Source organism: Oratosquilla oratoria, chromosome 6, assembly GCF_046742065.1.
Source record: "Oratosquilla oratoria isolate Oo_2021 chromosome 6, ASM4674206v1, whole genome shotgun sequence".
NCBI classification, from domain to species: Eukaryota; Metazoa; Arthropoda; class Malacostraca; order Stomatopoda; family Squillidae; genus Oratosquilla; species Oratosquilla oratoria.
In genome coordinates this window covers 10,723,904-10,736,277 of record NC_134782.1, presented here as the reverse complement: position 1 = coordinate 10,736,277, position 12,374 = coordinate 10,723,904, and the positions used below count along the sequence as shown (strand labels likewise).

The 12,374-nt window shown below is 40.1% G+C and overlaps 1 protein-coding gene across 1 annotated transcript in view; it reads left to right on the top strand.

Moving 5' to 3' along the window:
- Positions 1–545: 545 nt before the first annotated feature.
- LOC143026285 (uncharacterized) overlaps positions 546–12,374 on the top strand; it is a 51,846-nt gene continuing 40,017 nt past the window's right edge. The window contains exon 1 of the mRNA XM_076186409.1: positions 546–1,366. The gene's annotated coding sequence lies outside the window, so the exon portion shown is untranslated. The remainder of the gene's footprint in view (positions 1,367–12,374) is intronic.

Sequence of the window (12,374 nt, the reverse complement as noted above, 5' to 3'; positions counted from 1 at the left end):
GTGGGTTTGTTTACTTCCTTACATTCGACTTCTTTATGGACCGAAAGGTCTCTTGGTAGTGTTTTACCATTACAACTGTTTGGCACCAATTGTCAGTCGTGTTGTAGAAAAAATTAATTGTTACGATGAAATTACTTCATAATACCGCGCGTCTGTGTTGCAACTCGACCATGACTATTGAATCACCAATACGACTCTCTGATATGTGGATTGTACAGAGCAATCTAATTATGGACTGTCTTTTGCCTAAAATATTTCTTCACTGCCCAGGCTAATTAGAAAGTAACAAATTCTCTCTTCATTTCTTGCTCCTCATCTCCATAAGAGGAAAGCAAAACCTTTCTTCCTTTAAAGAACTGGTCGATGATATCTATTTCCTATCGCCAGATACAGTTTCTGAAATTCCTGAGCAGGGTACACATAACACACTGCTTTCATAAAAAGCAAGATGGGTTGAGTTTCAGGAAAGCCCCAACAACCAGGCCATATTTACTTGAGAGTATAAATATCTGAGCTGCATGCTTGGCAAGCAGAATTGACATAAGCCTCACACGGGAGGTACGGGTGCACACCCATACGGTAAACCACACGTAGGCTTGTGTACGCGCGCGCGCACACACATAGACACACACACACACACACACACACACACACACACACACACACACACACACACACACACACACACACACACACACACACACACACACACACACACACACACACACACACACACACACACAATCCTTCAGGACTAGAGCAGCGACCGAGTTGGCTCCAAAAGCCTTTGCAGATAAAACGTACTAAGAGAGATTGAATGCATTGGAAGAGAAAAAAGGGTTAGGGGTTATTTGGCAGTGGTGTTTGAGGACATTAAAGGGAATAGATAAAAGCGACATCAGAGGAGATCTCATGGTCTGAGACGGGAATCGTAAGGTCCTGAAAACGAGATGGAAAAAAGTGTCTAAAGTATGTCATGAGATACTGGTCAGCTTTCTGTACCGATGCAGCACTTCAACTTCTGGAATAGTTTAGAAGCTCATGTTGCTTAAGAATCCATGAGCAGTTTCAAAGCTGTAGATGGTAGTTAACGAAAAAAGACGGAATCTCCCGAGTACAAGTAAATACAATTAGGCGCGCGCGCACACACACACACACAGACACACACACAATATATTGGAGCTCTGGATCCCTGAACAAAATCGTCTGGCATTTGCCTAAGCATGAATTGGTGGTATCCGTCGATCCTTTGGAGAAGATTAGGTTAGGTTAGGTTCAAAAATACAAAAACTTCTTCGTGCGTGACGACCGTCCTGCCCACCCTTCATCGTCGTCCGGTACACCAGTGCGCTTGGCCGCCGATCAGGCGAGTAGTGGCTCTCGTTTGTTTGCTTTCGTGTGTGTGTGTGTGTGTGTGTGTGTGTGTGTGTGTGTGTGTGTGTGTGTGTGTGTGTGTGTGTATTCACCTCGGATCTGCTGCAGCCTCTGTTCGAGACAGCCAGACACCACCCTACGGCAGTGAGCTCAGAGCTCATTATTTGCCGATCTCTGGGTAGGTCTGAGACCACTCACACACCACACACCGGGACAGCAAGGTCACAACTCCTTGACTAACATCCCGTACCTACTCACTGCTAGGTGAACAGGGGCTACACGTGATAGGAGACAAACCCAACTTATCTCCGCCCGGCCGGGGAATCGAATCGTGTGTGTGTGTGTGTGTGTGTATGTGTGTGTGTGTGTGTGTGTGTGTGTGTGTGTGTGTGTGTGTGTGTGTGTCTGTGTGTGTGTGTGTGTGTGTGTGTGTGTATTTACCTAGTTGTATTTACCTAGTTGTATTTTACGGGAAGGGGAGCTATGCTCGTGGGGTCCCGTCTTCATATCTCATTTTATCTAAACTATTTTTAAATTCATGTATTGTTTTTGCACACACCACTTTCTCATCTAACTTGTTCCAACTGTCTATTGCTCTGTGAGGAAAGCTGTTCTTTTTAAAATCTCTTCTATAGCTGTCTTTTTTTATTTTCTTTCCGTGTCCTCTTGTATTTCTGTCATCCCATTTTATCAGATTCTCTCTATCAGTAATTTCTATGCCTTTCATGATTCTGTAAATAGCTATCAAATCTCCTCTCTCTCTTCTTTGCTCTAGTGTCTGTAGTTTAAGTTTTTGTAGTCTCTCTTCATATGATAGTTTTGAGAGTGTTGGTGCCAGTTTTGTAATTGCTCTTTGTATTCTTTCAAGTTTTTTTATACATTTTTTTGTACTTGGTGACCATATCGTTGCTGCATATTCCAATCTTGGTCTTATCAGGGTGATTAGGATTTTCCTCACCATTTCTTCATCCAGGTATGTAAATGCCACTTTGATTGTTCTTATTAAATTATAAGTTTCTCCAAAAATCTTATTTATATGTTTCTCAGGTGACATATTATTCATAACAATGACTCCCAGGTCCTTCTCATTTTCTACTTTTTTTATTCCTTCTTTTCCCAAATTATATGATCCTGTTATTCTGTTTTTGCTTTTTCCAAATTCCATTATACTACACTTTTTTGTATTGAACTCCATCTCCCACTTCCTACTCCATTCTTGTACTTTATTTAGATCTCTCTGTAATGATTCACAATCTTCTTCAGTTTTCACTCTTTTCAGTAATTTTGCATCATCTGCAAAGAAGCTCATATAGCTTTCAATTCCTTCATCCATATCATTAATATATATAGCAAACATTATTGGGGCCAGAACTGTTCCCTGCGGGACACCGCTTATTACTTCATTCCATTTTGAGTGCTGATCTCTTATCACTACTCTCATTTTTCTTTCTTGCAAAAAGTCTTCCATCCAATTTAGCAATTTACCTTGTATTCCTCCTTCATATTCTAATTTCTTAAGCAACTTCTTATGTGGTACTTTGTCAAAAGCTTTTTTTAGGTCTAGAAATGCACAATCAGCCCATCCATCTCTTTCTTGTATTATATCTATTAGCCTTGAATAGAAACATATTAAATTGGTGACGCATGATCGTCCTTGTCTGAATACAAATTGCCTTGGATTTAGTACGTTGTTTTTTTCCAAGTATTTTACCCATCTACTTTTGATAATTCTTTCACATATTTTTGCTATTGTACTTGTTAGAGAGACTGGTCTATAGTTGGTAGGTTCTTCTTTATTTCCTCCTTTATATATAGGTACTATATTTGCTTTTTTCCAATCTTCTGGAACTTTTCCTTCTTTTAAGGAACTGCTTATTATGCTATGTATTTTGTCTGCCAGTTCATTCCTGCATTCTTTCAGAATCCAGTTTGCTATTTCATCTGGCCCATGCGATTTTCTGACATCAAAATTACCCAAGTGTGTCAATATTTCATTCTTTGTTACTTCTATTTCTTCCATAGGGGGGACTTTTTCCTTCCACTCAATCTCTTCAGGTTGTATATTTTCCCTTGTAAACACTGATTTAAAATGTTTGTTCATAATTTCTGCCATTTCCATTTCCTCAGTGTATTCAACTCCTCCTTGTCTTAATTTCTCTAAGTCTTGTTTGTTTTTCAGTTTATTGTTTACAAATCTGTAGAATAGTTTTGGTTGATCTTTACACTTTTCTATAACATCTTTTTCATATTTTCTTTTTTCCTCTCTGCACTTTTGTACATATTCATTTCTATAACCAGTATATATTTTCCATTTTTCAGGTCTTCTGTCTTTTTTCCATCTGTTCCAGGCTTTGTCTCTTTTGTCCTTTAACTCCCTACAACTTTTGTTGTACCAGCATTTTACATATTCTTTTTCTTGTTTTTGTCTTGGGACATACTTTTCCACTCCTTTTTTGTAAATTTTTGTCAAAATATTCCATTTCTCTTCCACTGTTGTTTCTTCTTTGTATATTTCTTCCCAGTTTTCTTGTTGGAAGAATTCTCTTATTTTATCAAAGTTTGTTTTTTTCATACATCATTCTTCCTTTTCTATATTGTTCATTTCTTTTCATATATTTTTCTTCATTAAGTTCCAGTTCAATCAATATGTGGTCACTTTTACCTATTGGTGTTTTATATTCAATCTTGTCCACTATTCTAGGTTCAGATGTAATTATTAAGTCTAGCCTCGATGGTTCTTCTTCATTTCTATACCTAGTGTTCTCTTGTATCCATTGTGTCATTGAATGGTCAGTAATCATCTCAAGTAGAGCATTTCCCCATGAGTCATCACCACTCTTTACTGTCATTTCTTCCCAGCAGATTTCTTTGCAATTAAAGTCGCCCATCATAACTATTCTTCCTCCGTCTTCCATTATTTTAGTTAATGCTATCTTTGTGTCCTCTAACATACTTTTATGTTCACTCTCCTCCCATGAGGCTGTTTTCGGAGGCACATAATTGATCACAAATTTTCTGCTCTTCTTATCTCGGTCTTCCACTTCTATCATAATCATCTCTACTGTATTCTTTCCATATATGACACCTTTCACGTTTATATCCTTCTTAGTCAGGAACATAACTCCACCCCCTTGTTTTTTCTCTCTGTTTCTAATCCAATAATTGTATGTATCATGTCCTACACTGTTGGGTGGTAGTGGGCCTTTTAATTTTGTTTCTACAATTCCCATTATGTCCGGTTCTTTTTCTTTCAAATAATCATTCAGTTCATTCAATCCTGTTATCAATCCATCTATATTTGTGTAAGACACTCTTAGTTTTCTGCCACTTCCATTGTATTCTCTGTTTCCCTTATGTTTTTCTTTAGTATGTCGAACTGCTTTATTTTCATGTTCACTACTCTCCAATAGAATCTCTCTTTCTCTGACTCCGTTCTTTCCTCGTTTTTTGCCTTAGCTTCAATTCTTTTCTGCTTTTCTGCCTCTCTTTCCTCCTTATTCATTTCTCTTTTTATCCATACCTTTTTATATTGATCATTTGTTGCTAGTTTCCCTGTCTTGGATAGAATTTTCTCTGCTGTTGTTTGTGACCTGAATTTAATCTTAATTGGTCTGGTCTTATCTGTACTATATTTTCCGAGTCTGAATTTTTCCTCAATTTCCTTTATAATTTCTGGTTCATCTTCCTGGACTAATTTTAATAAACTGCTTACTCTTTCATTTTCCTCCTTGATTCTTGCAGTTCTATCTGGGTTATGTTTCTCTTCCATTCCTAATATAATTATACATTTCTTTTTGTCAGCTAATTCTCTTACTATATTCTCCTTCTGTCTCATCACTTTAATAACTGAGTCTTCATTATGTTCTTTCAATTGCTGTTTGACTATGTCAGTGAATGAAACCTTATTCCCTTCTTGAGTTATTCTCCAATTTTTAGCTTCTGTAGCTAGTTTCTCTCTGTTTTCATTACTATTCTTCTTCAATTTCTCATTCTCCTCCTTTACATTTCCTAACTGTCTTTTTAGGTCCTCTATTTCTTCAGTTAAGTTTCTGTTAGCCTTCTCTAGTTGTTCCAACCTTTCAATTCTTTGAAAAATGGAGTCTACGTTACCTAACTTACGCTCCAAGTCCTCGATCACCTTATCAACTCTCTCCTCTAGTCTTATCAGTCGGGGGGGGGGTTGTGTCCCCCCCACCCTCTTTAAATCCCTGGAACATATTCTCGTCACTTTCTTCTGTATTGCTCCTCTCTATACTTCTAATCTTTACATTTTTATTAGACATTTGATCCTCGCTAAGTCTTTTGTTTACCTTCCGCTTGTCTGGCTGGTCAAAGTCTACTCCCTCCTCATTTCCTTCCATTTCCCTCAGTAATCCCTCCCCTTTTCCTCTTTCCCTACGTTCCCACTACTCCACGAGCAATTTCCCCCCCACCCTGCAAAAACACTAGGCACTTCTCTTTGCGTTGGGATCCACAGACTTCACTTTTCTTCAGAACGTCTTCTAAGCCGTCCATTCGTTGAAGTGTGTGTGTGTGTGTGTGTGTGCGCGCGCGCGTGTTTACCTAATTGTAGTGCACGGAGTTGGTGATCTGCTCATAGTCTCGCCTCTTAACAAAATTTGCCTAAATTCATCTGTGTTATTGGCCTGGATTAGTTCCCTCATTTGTTCTATAAAATGGTGCATCGAAGCCAAAAAAAAGTGCTTCCTAACACTTTAAGCAATTTGTTGTCTTAAGTTTTCTGCTATGACGTCTTCTTTCATCCCATAGAAACAGATTTTTTTTTATATTCATTATCCTGTTCTGAATATTATCATTATAACCTCTCTTCACTTCTTTCGAGCCTCTCCTCTTACGGCATATCAGCCAGAATTGGGATTATTCTGACTGCAGCTGCTGCTCTCTATTTTTCTTACTTGTTTTTCTATTAATTCATCTTTTGTAGGGAACACCCCACTTCTACGTATTCCAGTTTAGAGCGGATCAGACCAGCAATTATTGTCATTACTATTATTGTTGTTATTATTATTATTATTATTATTAATAATCATTATAATTTTCATTATATCCTAATCCATATAATGAAATACCACCTCTAACATTCATTAACAGTTTGTACGTCTCTTCCGTTCTTCTTTTCGTATGCTTTTCCGGTGACAAATCATCTTTGATTAAATTACCTACATCTTTTCCTCCTTCACCTTTACTATATTCTCATCTCCAGTCTTGTAACTCTCTGATCGTCTCTTCTCCAAGATTGTGCCTTTGCTGGTGATTTTACTGTGGGTGCCGCCAGCCCATTTCATTCATATTGAGGATCCTGTGTACCTTGGCGGGAGGAACGAGACGACTGCGCAAATAAGAAGCACGTGATCAGGTAGACGACGCCTCTCACGTGACGTCACAGCGTTTGAGAGGCGAAGGCGCGAGCGGATGCTCATGTCGCCTAACTCACCGAACCAAAGTTAGCGAGTGAGTCAGGATCTAACTGTGGTGAAAGTTGCTAAGTTGTATGTGGTGATGGTCGAAGTTACTGTATGATGAGAAATGTTGTTTGTTTCTGTTTGTATCGTGTAGATATTTAATTATTTGAAATACAAATCTAGGCACTAGCAATTTTTTTGTGTGTGAATACAACAGTAACTTCCACTCGTCTGCTACTCCTGCCGATTTTATTAAGATGTAGCGGTATTTCTACGTCACACTGGGTTAAACAACCAACTCGTTTAAGATCACGTCTTTGATACCCTTACTACATCTTGAGCACAATTTGTCAAAGGGAAGGGTTTGACTCTGATGGAATAGACGATTTTATTCAGAAGAATGACTTAGCAAAATAAAACCGCACTGCGTTAGAGCAGGATCTGTTGACCATACCTACGGGACCCTGCTGCTGACTGCCATTGGCAATGTAAACATGTATTCGGTCAAGGGAAACCCTCTGCCTAACAAAACAATTAGACCCACCTCGGTTGAACACCATTTCACTGTTGTCGATGACTTGTACATTTATTTGGACGCCAGGCGATCTTGTTCAGTCGGAAGAACCTTTCTCCCGAAAGGGCTCAAGACTATGGTCTCACAGTGTCATTATACCATCTATTTTGTTATCTATTTGTTTACTCATTTATGTGTTTATCTATTTATCCACCCGTTTGTTTGTACTCGAATGTAAATTTCCACACACCAAAACAATTCGCCAGTCTCTGACACTTGTGTCCTGGCTGGCGCTGTCCGAGTCATCTCCGTGGTCGTCGTTCATTCTTCGCAACGGTCACATTCCCCTAAACAGAATAGACTCGCCCAACGTTTGCCAACGTGATATTTGCCGCGTGTATCACCAAAGCGAAGGCGTTCAGTTCTAGGTCAAAAATCCGCTGCCAAGTCTCTGCAACTGTATATAAATAAATACGAAAAACAGGATGTCCCTGAGCTGAAGGCAGTTAGCATTAGCCAAACGGCTTATGTAATGGTTTGCATTAATTCACTCGGATGGGTGACCTATTTGAGAGTTTTTTGTTTTGTCTGGCGTTGACGGACGGAGGCCGCAACGAAGCGTTCGGTATGTTACCGGAGCATTAGTACCTCGTTGGTGAAAACCGGCGCTTGTGTCCTTCAGGGGCAAGATCAAACCGAAAAGGTCGAGTCACAAGAGGCGGTAAAGGAGAGTATGCCATTGGCAGCTGCCGACAAGTCTATCGAAATAAACGCCATGTCAGGACGGAGCCTTTATTAATACATTGCAGTTTTTCCAAGTATACGATGAACATCTATCAAGCGAAGCATCGTCCTCATAAAGGCTCCGTCCTCACATTTGAAGTTTCTTTTGATAGGCAAAGTAGATATGGGAGGGCAGCAGGAAATGGAGTAACAAAAGTTAAAAGTTAACCTTTTTTCTTTAAGAGGAGATAAGTCTTCGGTCAAAGGAACGTGAATACCAAATGACTATTCAACTCAGTGTTGGTCTCGGAGACGTTAAAGCTGCCTCGATTTTGAAAGTTAAAAGATAATACAATACATAAAACGAACCACTATGTCATATGGCTTCAACAATCTTTCTCTACGAAATACACAATCTAGTTAAAAAACAACAACAACAGAAGAGAACATTGACCTCTACATCGGTTGACGTTAAAACTCCATATGATGTACTGACATTAGTTTTATCTAATCAACACTTTCGTGATATCTCTACGGACCAGAGTCACGTAGCATTCATTTATGACTTGAGAATAGCTCCCATTCAAAAAAGAATCCTGATCAAGTTCCACAACCCCTCCGCTCCACCACCACTAATCCTTTTCCACTTTTTTATCATCCTGTCGAGTGGTCCACAGTATCCCTTTTGTATTATTCGTACGGCATTTTTATAAAAGTAATTTGCATACAGTTTCAGTGATTCTAGTAAAACTTACAACAAAATACACGCATACAATATAATGTCAAATCAAAACACGTTTGAGATCAGTGACGTCTCAGCTTCCCGGAACTTAACGTCCTCCGCCTGAGGTGCCCATTACAAATCGCACTTGGTATCATAACAATATGCATGTACAAGCGTAGTAACACCACCACCCCACCATGCGAGTGGACAAACCACAAAACCCCTAGAACCCAACACCAATATAAAGGCAAAGTATAAGGAAATGCATATTGAAAAAAAAGTTTATTACATTCTACCTCACCCCCATAACCCACACGTCCTAACTAAATTAGTAAAGAAACCATGCAAGCGGGTCTGCCCCAATCTGTAACACTCATCTTCCTTTATTTTCTACTCTGTTTCCTTCACCTACGCCCCCTCACCTTCATACTATCTATCCCCCTATTGTATTCTACAAATATTGTATTCGTGGTCCGTCGTCCACCCGTACAAAACGTTCCTTCTAATTTCTGCATCCTCCTCCCACGTGTACAAAATTCGTAATATTTGGGCGTGACACTTGGCACTAAACTCTGTACCGGTCACGTGACTTCATTTGCACTGGTGAATTCTTCCTGGTTTTCTTTCAGGATCGGTGCTCTGAGAGCTCCTTACCTTTATTTTCCAATATTTATGTTTCCCTATGAAAGCTAATAACAATATTGATGACCATGATAATGATGACAACAATAATGATAGTAATACTAATATATACTAATAATGAAAATAATGATGATGATGATCATAATAATAATGATAGTAATAATAATACATGCATACAACAAAAACTTTTCCCCCTTACAAGGAGGGTAGCCAAAGTCAAAGCCACTCTCACCCATTTCACCCCTACATATTCCACTCCCATTCACAATCCCTCCCCCTTTTCCCTCTTTTCTTGGCTCCTCCTGGTTGATGGGTCATCCCCCTATCTCACCCACTGTCCTGAGTCAGAAACAATATATAATATTATCATTATCATAATAATTATTGTTATAATAATGATAACAGTAATAGAAATAATTATTATTATAATCACAATAATAATAGTACTAGTAATAATAACAATAATAACATAGTAATAATGACAATAACGATGATAATACACAGAATACATTTTCACACCTACCAAACAAGCCCCTTTCCCCTTATAAGGACGGGGGAGGTGGGTAGCTGAGACATAAACCCATCCTTGGCCTATTCCACACCCATTACTTGTCCTTATTATCTTGGACCCTAGTGAAGGGTCATCCCTGTCCACCGCCCACTGTTCGGGTCTGAGGCAATGCAGCAAGATACAGCACCGCCACAGTAAGACCCGACAACCGAAGCTGATTGACACCCACCGCTTCATTCCACGGCGATCCTCCCCGCTCATGCAATAAATCCCTTGTACCGTGCCTCATTTCCTCATCCACTCAAACCTCTCTTGCCTTCTCATTTCCCCGTTCGACAGACATTCCTCTTGCATTCAATGCCCTCCTCACCCCACCCATCCACATGATTCTCGGATTTCTTTGCTTTGATACTGTGGTTAATCCTTTGTATAGGATGTTAAACGAAATTGGAGCCAAGACAGTCCTGCGGGAGTCCGTTGTTCTGGATGTGCCTTTTTTGTCCATTTCCACATAAAATAATCGATTCACAAGTAGATACTCAATCATGCTCACGATAGTATGGAGTAACAACATTTCCTGCGTCACGTTCAGAGTTGGTTTGAAATTGAAGATGTCATAGACCTTGTACGGCGTCTAGGGTCAGCGTCACCATTGGGAGCTGCTGAGGCTCCGTGGTTGTCATGTCATGCTGGTCGACGGCCCCGACCTCCAGGTGAACGGCGAGTCTTTTGGAAATATGTGTGGTGATGGTGGTGGTGGTAACACCGATGTAAGAATGACAAATTCACTCGCTGGGCACAGAGTCTGGTACATCATACTACGCTTTTTGATGGGCTCGTTGTTTATAGAGTTGTTCTCTATAAGATGTTGATGAGTTTTTCTGTTTCAATAGTGTATGGCGATGTCATTTCCATGGTAGGGGTTACATGGGTCCTCATGACACTGCGTAGGGTTACCTAATTCTTTTTGTAAGTGGTGTTCAAGTCATTCCTGTCGAAAAGTCGATGTTCTTGTCTTCCCCGTGAGTGGTTTTGTTGTTCTTCAGGTGCCGAGGCAATGGCATTTCTTGTTACCTTGGCGACGCGGAGATGGAAGTAACCGTTGTCGCCAAGCGACGGGGTCAAGTTACTCTACCGTAGTCCTCCAAGAACAACAGTGGAAGAGGTCTTGTCCGTCGGTGTACAGTAATTAGTAACCTAGTCTTGAGAAGTTCTGGTGACTCGGATATCTAAGGTGTCTTCGACGCTCCTCCCATAATACGAAGCAAACCACCAACTCCGAAGTTCAGTACGACGAAGAACCTACTCGGAAACGATTAAACTCGAAAAAAAAACCGCTCGGACGAGATGATGATAAATGGAAAGCAACCTAACAGCAACCCAACTACTGGCCCTTCTTTGCGGGAGCGGACAGCGACGCAACGTAAACAAACACAAATGGATCGTTGATGGTTGCAGACAGGTGCTTCCTACAAGCGGGAAGAAGGGGGATAAGTGAGCCGGCATTCTCGGGTGGGTGTGTGGGGGGGGGGGCAGTTGGAGGTGGAGAATGAAAAGAGACACACGTACCACCTCCCATTTCTTAATTCTTCCCTTTACATCTCCCTTCTTTCGCTCTGGGCAAGATAAACGTTAGAGACAATGCGTGCAAAAAAAGTACGCAATCGCTGCCAAGCTGTCGTTATATCGCTTCGCTTCGCCTCGCTTTGCCACGCGTCGTCCCACTTGGCCTTCATTTCGCGTCGCTTAAACTTCGACTCCCCCTCCCACCCCCCAACCCCCACCCCTCACCTCTCTCAACCTTGTCTTTAACGGCACACCAGACACGTTTAACTCGTATGTCCCCTCCTCCCACTTCTCCATATCCTCCAAGGTCTCTTCTGAGCTGAATTTGTTTGGCAGAAACCGGAATAAGATGTACCCTCGGTACGTAAATAGAATATGAATTAAATAGATTAATAATTAATTCGATATGTACGGTATGCAGATACATAAAGTACATATGCAAACAGATAAATATACAAATTAGAATATTTGAATAAGAAAAGATATAATTGAGGAAGACCGAGAGAAAATACATTAAAGGCTGGATCAAGAAAAAATTAAAGTCAGATGATGAAGATGTGGCATCGAAAAAGAAAGGACAAATCAGTATAGGAACACTGCAAGGAACTAAAAGTAATGCCAATGTAGATGGCCTACTATCGGCCAGGTTAAGAATCAACGATTAAGTGGCTGTAAATCAAGCTTATATTTGATGTTTAGTTAATGCTGATCTACAACTGAGATGTGGACACAAATTTTAGCGACGTAACGGAAATTATAAAATGGGAGGAGTGATTATGAGATTGAAAACGACATAACAGTAGATGAAGTGATATTAGATGATTGCAAGACAGAAACAATAAACCTGAAACTTGAACTAGGGAGGAAGATGGAAGAGCCTTCATGGTAGAATACGCC